This window comes from Haliaeetus albicilla, chromosome 25 (assembly GCF_947461875.1).
Source record: "Haliaeetus albicilla chromosome 25, bHalAlb1.1, whole genome shotgun sequence".
Classification (NCBI taxonomy): Eukaryota; Metazoa; Chordata; class Aves; order Accipitriformes; family Accipitridae; genus Haliaeetus; species Haliaeetus albicilla.
This window is the reverse complement of record NC_091507.1, coordinates 18,885,952-18,893,387: the sequence shown is the minus strand read 5'-3', so window position 1 is coordinate 18,893,387 and position 7,436 is coordinate 18,885,952. Positions and strand designations below refer to the sequence as shown.

General features: G+C 40.3%; 1 long non-coding RNA gene across 1 annotated transcript; it reads right to left on the bottom strand.

The window, feature by feature from the left end:
* Nucleotides 1-6,239: 6,239 nt before the first annotated feature.
* LOC138681897 (uncharacterized) lies at nucleotides 6,240-7,083 on the bottom strand. Its single transcript, XR_011322105.1, has 2 exons — nucleotides 6,956-7,083; nucleotides 6,240-6,454 (listed from the first exon to the last, which is right to left on the bottom strand). It is a non-coding gene; the product is annotated as an uncharacterized lncRNA (long non-coding RNA).
* Between the last annotated feature and the right edge of the window lie 353 nt (nucleotides 7,084-7,436).

The window sequence follows — 7,436 nt, the reverse complement described above, 5'->3', positions numbered from 1 at the left end:
TAAGGGAGGGCAGAACTGGGGCCACCATCAGATTTACAGTGTAAAAAGTGACTTCATTTTCAGATGGTTTCACTGTACCTGCTGTAAGGTTTCACTGTTCTTTTTCTCTCATTGAAATACATGGAAAGATCTGTACATCAAATACATAAAAGATTTGACTTTTAATTCCTACCATGTATTTTGGTAAGAGGAATTAAATGTCAAAACACAAAAGCAATTATACACTTAATGGTAAAAAACATATAATCAAGTCATTTTTTTTATTTTCAAATTGCGGGGATTGAAATAAAAGGGCAAGAGGGTCTTACTTTGACATTATGTGAGATGGAAAGGCACATTTGTATCCTTTTGTACCTTTTACAAAATGAATACGCCTGTAATCAGACCCATTCATTTTGAAAAGGAGATTGTGCTTTAGATCTATGGCATATTTGCGAGGGTGTTGAGAAAGTATCTAAGTAAAATGTGCCATAGGAAATCAACTCTGGGGAAATGCAGTTATTCTTCACGATGATATACAACTAGTTTGGTGTAACACTTGGGGTGAAACAAAGCCTGCTGGTACGGGAGAGTCATTGCTGCATATTTTACCAACCATCATTACAGCAACGTAGGCAAATTTTTCTGGCTGGGGGAGTCCCTGAGCTGCAAATTGCTGGAGGCTGGGAGAGTGATCTGGGGCACTCTGCTACGAGGTTGCCCTCTTCTCCTTTTCTGCAGCCAGCTGCTGGTGGCTACTGTTGGGGTGAAGACACAGGTTCTTAGGTCTGCCTTTGTCGGGGCAATTTCTCGGTTCCTTTCCTGTATGTGCCCAGCAAATTTAAAGGGGGAACAAAGCAAAGTCATGCTGGTTCCTCTATATTTCTGTGATAGTAGTAACTAGGGGCTGGTTGCTAGTTTATCTGTACAATCCCTAATGCAGCGAACCACTGCTCCTACCGCGAGGCTGGTAGGCACCTCTACATTACATGCGGGCAGCTATACAGCACAGTGCATGGTTCATACGGCAGTATGTCCCACAGTCCTAGCAAGCTGGTCTTCCAGACTGGGCACAGGACAGGGTTTACTGGCCGGAGTGGGTAGGTCTCCTTCCCGGAGGCTGGGGATGACTGTTGCACATTTGCAGCCCGATCTGTCATTTCTCTATTGCAAGTCCTTCTGTAGCTGAGACAGACTGAAGGTACAGAAATGGACTTCTATGAGCTTAGTGGTAACGTGGTCCTGGGATGGCATTTTTCCAATTCTATAGTAGTTTACGGGGGAACAGAAGTCCTACTAGTGATAAATATTGCTACGTTACTATGATACAACATACACTCAGCATCAATCTGTTAACCAGTAGACCAAATTCCCTTTTACTGCTGCAAAACCTATGAACATCTCCTACCAGAATCATACCAGCTGTAAGGTGTGGGATGGTTCTTCCATCCCACTGCCTAGTGTACCCAAATTGCTCCAAATTCTAGGATCTGATTCCTACTTAACGATGATAATGCATTCCTGAAGCTGTGCAAAAGGATTAAAAATGAACATGAATGTACCTGCCTTGTAGGTAGAGATATACAGCTGAGTGGCTTTGGCATGAGCTAGAACTAAGTTCCCAAAGTACAAATCTGAAAACACAACTTAAAATGCCCCAGAAATTAAATTCAAGCCAAATTACCTATCAGCCCACAGTTTTGTCATTCTAAATGGGAAACGTTTCCGTGGAGTGTGGTGGTTCTCTGTATACATAGAAAGTTGCTGTTCTGCTTAAAGCTTATCCAGGTAGCCAAGTTACAAGAAAGATTTCCCTTCAATGGCATTACACCAGTAACCTGTCCCAGACTAAAAATAGGTTATTTACTATGGAGCTGGGCCAGCTAGGGTTCTATTTTAATGTAAGCTCTAATTCTTGACTTCTAAAATTCATTTTGGCACATCTATTTTTGTATAAATTCTTATGTGATTTCTCACTGCCTCTTGTATAATGGTGACATAAAGATTAAAAAAAACCACCCTAAAAAACCAACAGAAAACAAGTAAAAATAATCAGTTGAGGAAGTATGAAATCACTGGCCAGTTCACCTGGAGATCTGCTGCTTCCTTACTCCACTTCAGGTGTACAGAGGTCTTAAAAAACCCCAGAAGATTTTCAGAGAATATTTGTATGTGTATTTTATGTCTAAGAAATGGTAAAACATCTATTTTGTATGCCAAAGCACTATTATATATCTATATTTAGCTTTCACTTTTAGTGGGTGTTATCTGCTAATGTATATTTCGGGGAGTTTGGAAATCTAATGTTAAACCGTGGTATTTTTCACTTTCTGAGAAGAATGGGCTTTTGATAACAAAAGAGGCAAAAAAAAAAAGACAACCTGCTAAATGGTACTTGCTGAGAAATAGGATTCTCTCTTCCAGGGAAAAAGAGCCATCAAACTTTTAAATCCTATTTGCAGGCTTGAAATTTTATATAAAAAAAAAAAGATTAAAAAATCCCTTTTTTCACAAAAGTTAATTTCTCCCGAATTCGGAGAATTGAGTTGAATCCCATCGTGTTGAGTTTCCCCACAGAGAGAATGCAATGGCTGGCGTAGGAAGTCCCTGAAAACAAATTTTTTGATGGACATTTTCTGTCACCCTTTGCCATCACGACACACATTTCCCTGTCACATAATATACGGTAATTATATGGATTTTCCTCTTTCCAAATCGGAGGAATGCTTCCTTACTTGAATGGAGGGGCCACAGACTACTAGTCAACCTAAAAATCCTGTTAGCATTACATCTCAGCACAAATAAAGAATTTGGATCAGTGCCTTGTTAGATCACCTCTATTTCTAGCTCGCTGAGTAAAAAGAGCATTTTTTGCAGCCTAGTTTGATAAGTAAAAGGTGTCTTTCTCACCTGCGTGCACTCTGAATTGTCACTCTCGTTCTTTGTTCCTTTGCATGCGGCTGTTGTCAGCTCCCGAGTCACAGAACCACTTGCAGGAACGGCTCGGGAGAGTTTTGGAAGAAAGGAAAGGGAAAAAAGGAGCCGCATTTTTATTTAACAGGAGAAGGAGAACATAAAGAAAAGAAAGGTGTTCTCAAGAATGTAGCCTGCAGCCTTGTCAGGTAGCATTTCTTCAGATGGTTTTTTTTCTCTCCCCTTTCCCACCCCAAGATCTCTCTTCATCATTTTTTTAAACATCTCTTCTGGGACAGGGACATGAAAGTGAATTGTGGGTCAAAGGCAAGAATTAGGGGTTGCCGGGGCTGCTTTCTGATGGCTTTACTTTATCTTTGTGTCCAAGCTTTTGCCAGTCAGCAGGTAGCACGGGTTATCCATTCCAGTCACATCATTTTCTGCTTGATGACAAGCATCACACCTTCATCCATCACATTTACATTTCAAACTGCCACACTGCTCTATTGATTAATTATTTAGCAGCTCTTGGCCACTTGTGAGTGTTTCTGTGCTCACGTTTCACAGAGAAGGTCCGTTCTTTTTATTTATGTGTGGTTTTGTAAAACAAAAAAAATATGTAAAGCCTTTAACATACACACATCCTAATAACCCGTGTGCGCGTGCCTGTATATACGCGTACATGTGTGCATATTTACGTGTGTGCGCGCGCGTACCCTGGTACAATTAGGTACACACAGGGAGCAGAAGCAGGTAATCTGATCAATAAGCACATGCTCACACTGATAATAGATTTCTGAGTTTTCAGAGCACTGAGCAGCAGATCAATGAGACCTTGCAGGTGTGCTGGAGCCGGGAATTGCATCAGCTACATCACGCTCCCTACAGACTAGTGAGGAACATGCACATCGTCCTCTGGGCTCTGTCACTTCGAGCAAAACCAGGCGGAAGGCTTTTGCAGGTGCCTGGTAATGGCTGTGTTTCTTCCACGTCACGGGCAGGAAAGGGCAACCTCCGAACAGGACAGGGGAGATGGTTCCACCGAGGGCTCTGCTTGGCCCAGCAAATCCCTCCGTCTGTCTTTTCCTCAGTTCTCTTTTGGTGAAATGGAGAATTAGGATCTAATCTTCTAGTCCTTTGGCACGCCTGATTTCATCTGTGAAGAACCCTAGTTCCACTGTAAGAATAAAATCGGCCTGCTCTAACTAGAAGTGAAAAATCCAGGTTAGTTTAGAAATCTTTGTTTGGAAGAGCGATGCCTGGCCTTGCTTCTGATCCCTGGGGCACTCCTGGGCACTCTGCTTTGGCTGGACACTTTTCTGATGCACTACCACCTCCCACCCAGCAGTTCCCACAAGAGCGATCTGTAACCTTTTGGTGTCCCAGGTGGTGGTGTGCTCCAGACCACTCTCCGATATTCCTAACTTCTTGCCCAAAGACACGAGTCTCTAGAAGGAACAGCTGCAAGATGAAGAGTTTGATGATGGGAAGAGGAATGTTTTCAGTAAAGGTTTTGAAAAAATCTGATGTTCGTGACATCATGTACTTAGGTTGGAGAAGGAAATGAGGTCATCTCAAATTCTAAAATAAAGTCAGTATTTGGATCTGTTTTAATGTTTTCTACTGTTTTCATTTTTTACAAGTTTATTATGGATATAACCCAACAAATGTAAACAGGGCGATTCTTTTTCCTGCTATTAATTTTCAATAATTTCTGACTTATGCAAAGCCTATTAAAATCAAAGGGAGTATGTACATTAACTTAATAGGCTCTGGATGAGACCCTTGAAGAGGAGGGACCACATGGTTCTTATTGCTCCATCTCTTGTATTTCTGTCTTTATCCTTCAAATTGTAAAAGTAAATGTAATACCACTGACTGTTTTAATGGATGGGATTTGTGCCAGTATTGAGCTCATTGTCTGAATGGTGTTAGGCTAGGGTTGGTCAACGTTTTTCTGTCAAAATTACTTGGTTTATTATAAAGTACATTGGGAACTTGGATAAGGCAAGTGAATATCCTATTTATATATTTACAGTAAAATATTACAGCATTCAAACAATAAAACAAAACCATCTGCTTGGTCTATTAGTGATGTTAGTACACTATTTAACACACAGAGAATAACTGACTGGCTCTTTTCTATGGAGAGCACTGAAACAAAAAATGAAGTCAACCTTAGTCCTGACTTGTGGTGGAGGATTTGGTTGTTTGGTCAAATATAATCTCCACCTCTGACCGCAGCTGAAGGAAATATTTAATGTTTGAGTTTTCCCATTTCTTCCCCTCTGTGTTCGTTTCTCCTCCTGCCTTGTTTAGTCCCTTTCTGTCCCCTTTTTTAACAGAAATTCTGTGAAGTGCAAATTCATCTACTGTTTTTTTTTTTTCCCACCTCTTTCCAAAACTCCTCCACCTCTAGCATTTAAGGCCAGCACTCAATGTTGACAAAGGCCATTTTATGTGGACGGACTCGGTGTCAGGTAGACTGAACTCTCCAGCTTATGTCTATAGTTGGCCATCAGGGCCAGGCCTGAAGAAAGGCAAGATGATGGCTCCTGGGTCAAGTCCATTCCCTCACCTTGGGTAAACAAAGGAATGGAAGATAGAGCAGCTATTCCAGACATCCCCCATATCTTCTCCAAGGTAGCAGTCTTGTACAACACCCAAACTTATGCCTGATAAAGAAGACCACCGAATCCCTGCTAGTGAGGGAATAGGTTTTCTCGCTTTGGTATGTAAGGGAGGAAGGGAATGTAGCATGGATGTCCATGGAGGGAAACAACAGCAATGGGTGGTCTTTGTAAGAAGTCCTGGCCTCTCAATTTCCAATATATTATGAATATACAGAAAAAAACCCTATTTATTTCTGCCTGTTATCCCGAGTGGTTTACACTGATGTAACTTCTGCATGTGAAATGTCATGGAGGCAGTACCGAGTTATAATCACAATAATTAAAACTTCAAGTTATTTGAAAACCAGCACTTTCATGGTTAAACAAAGGTGATGATATCTATCATCTCTACAATTAACAAAGTGCCTTATAAAGAGCACAACTCTGAAAGATGCTGCAATTTGCATGACCATTGAAATGCCCAGATCTAGTTTAAGTACAAAAATGAAGGACAGAAGGTGAACCTTCAACTTGTACGACAGAGTGGTTTCTCTCACATGAGTAACCTCAGCAGGAAAATGGCAATACTAGTACTATGGCAATACTTGACAAGATCAAGGACATTATTCTCTAGACCTCTGCACAATACTGTTCCACTGTAAAGATCTGAAGTTAAAAGAAGACGAAATGAAGCTCCCTCTCTAATGTTACCATCATATAGCGTCTCAGAATGTATTTACATGTCTTTTAAATTTTTTTCTTTATTTCCTTTGAAATAACCCTTCTTTGTAGAATAACAGTGTCTCTCTTACCTACCTATTCACTCATCGATCCTAAAAGTAGGAGCTGATACAGTGTCATAGATGATATGGCAGCGAAGCTCTTCACACTTCTCTTTCTTTGTTTTTTGCTTGCTTCATCTCTTCACTTTCACAGTTAACAGGCTTGCTCTGTATAAAAAAAATAAACATAGTAATTAGTTCGCCATAGGTGTGTTTAATTTGTATTGTCACAAATAAAAAGGAAAAATAACACTTCATCATTTTTGGGCTTAATGAGATCAGGAAAGTATTTTCATAATTGAAAAGAAAGATTCTTTTAAATAAGATCTTTTATTAGGAAGTGAGATCAATATAAAGTAAGCACCTTCCAGTGAACTATTCTGTAAAATTGCAAACATGATAACAAATAAAAACAACTAGATTATGAGTGGACTCCTTACTTTACAAAGATTAAAATACATAAACATAATAATTCTGAGTACGTGACAGGATTACACAGGCTCTAATTCGAAGTTATGCCATTTCTGACTGCATAAATACTAGCCAGCACATCCTGCTACTGCCAGTAATGAGAAAGTTCCCAAGAAATCGATGATATGAAAGAGAGAAAAAAACAGCTAGAGCAACAGGTGGTTCTTCATCTTATCTATGGGTACAGCATTACTTTACCATTTCAAGAAGGAGTAAATACTCAGCTATTGCTGAGAAGGTGGTCAGTCGCACCATCGAAGTTAGCTGGTTTCCACTTTGGTAACTGGAGTTCATTAAAGATGAACATCCACATCTTATTGTCAATCCTTTTCAGCAAAAGAATTATTGTTAATCAATTTTGATATAAAGGTCAGAGAAGAAGAATGTTGTATCTTGTGCCCAACCCTGGTCATTCAGTCAACAGAGAGAGCCAGTACAGTATTTTCCAGAGGAATTAAAAAGACAGACAAATAAACAAACAACCAAACCATGAAATGGCAAGTCATACATCAAGCTAATAGTGCAGTGCTGCTGTCCATGGAGAACAGTCCTGCCTGACTTCCCAGCACATGGACCACTTGCTCTTACTTTATTAGCCAAGCAGGACACACTTCTGCCCTCCCAGTGCACCCAGTAGTCCCAGGAATACAGGTTTGGTCCCATCTATTACGGTAATAGC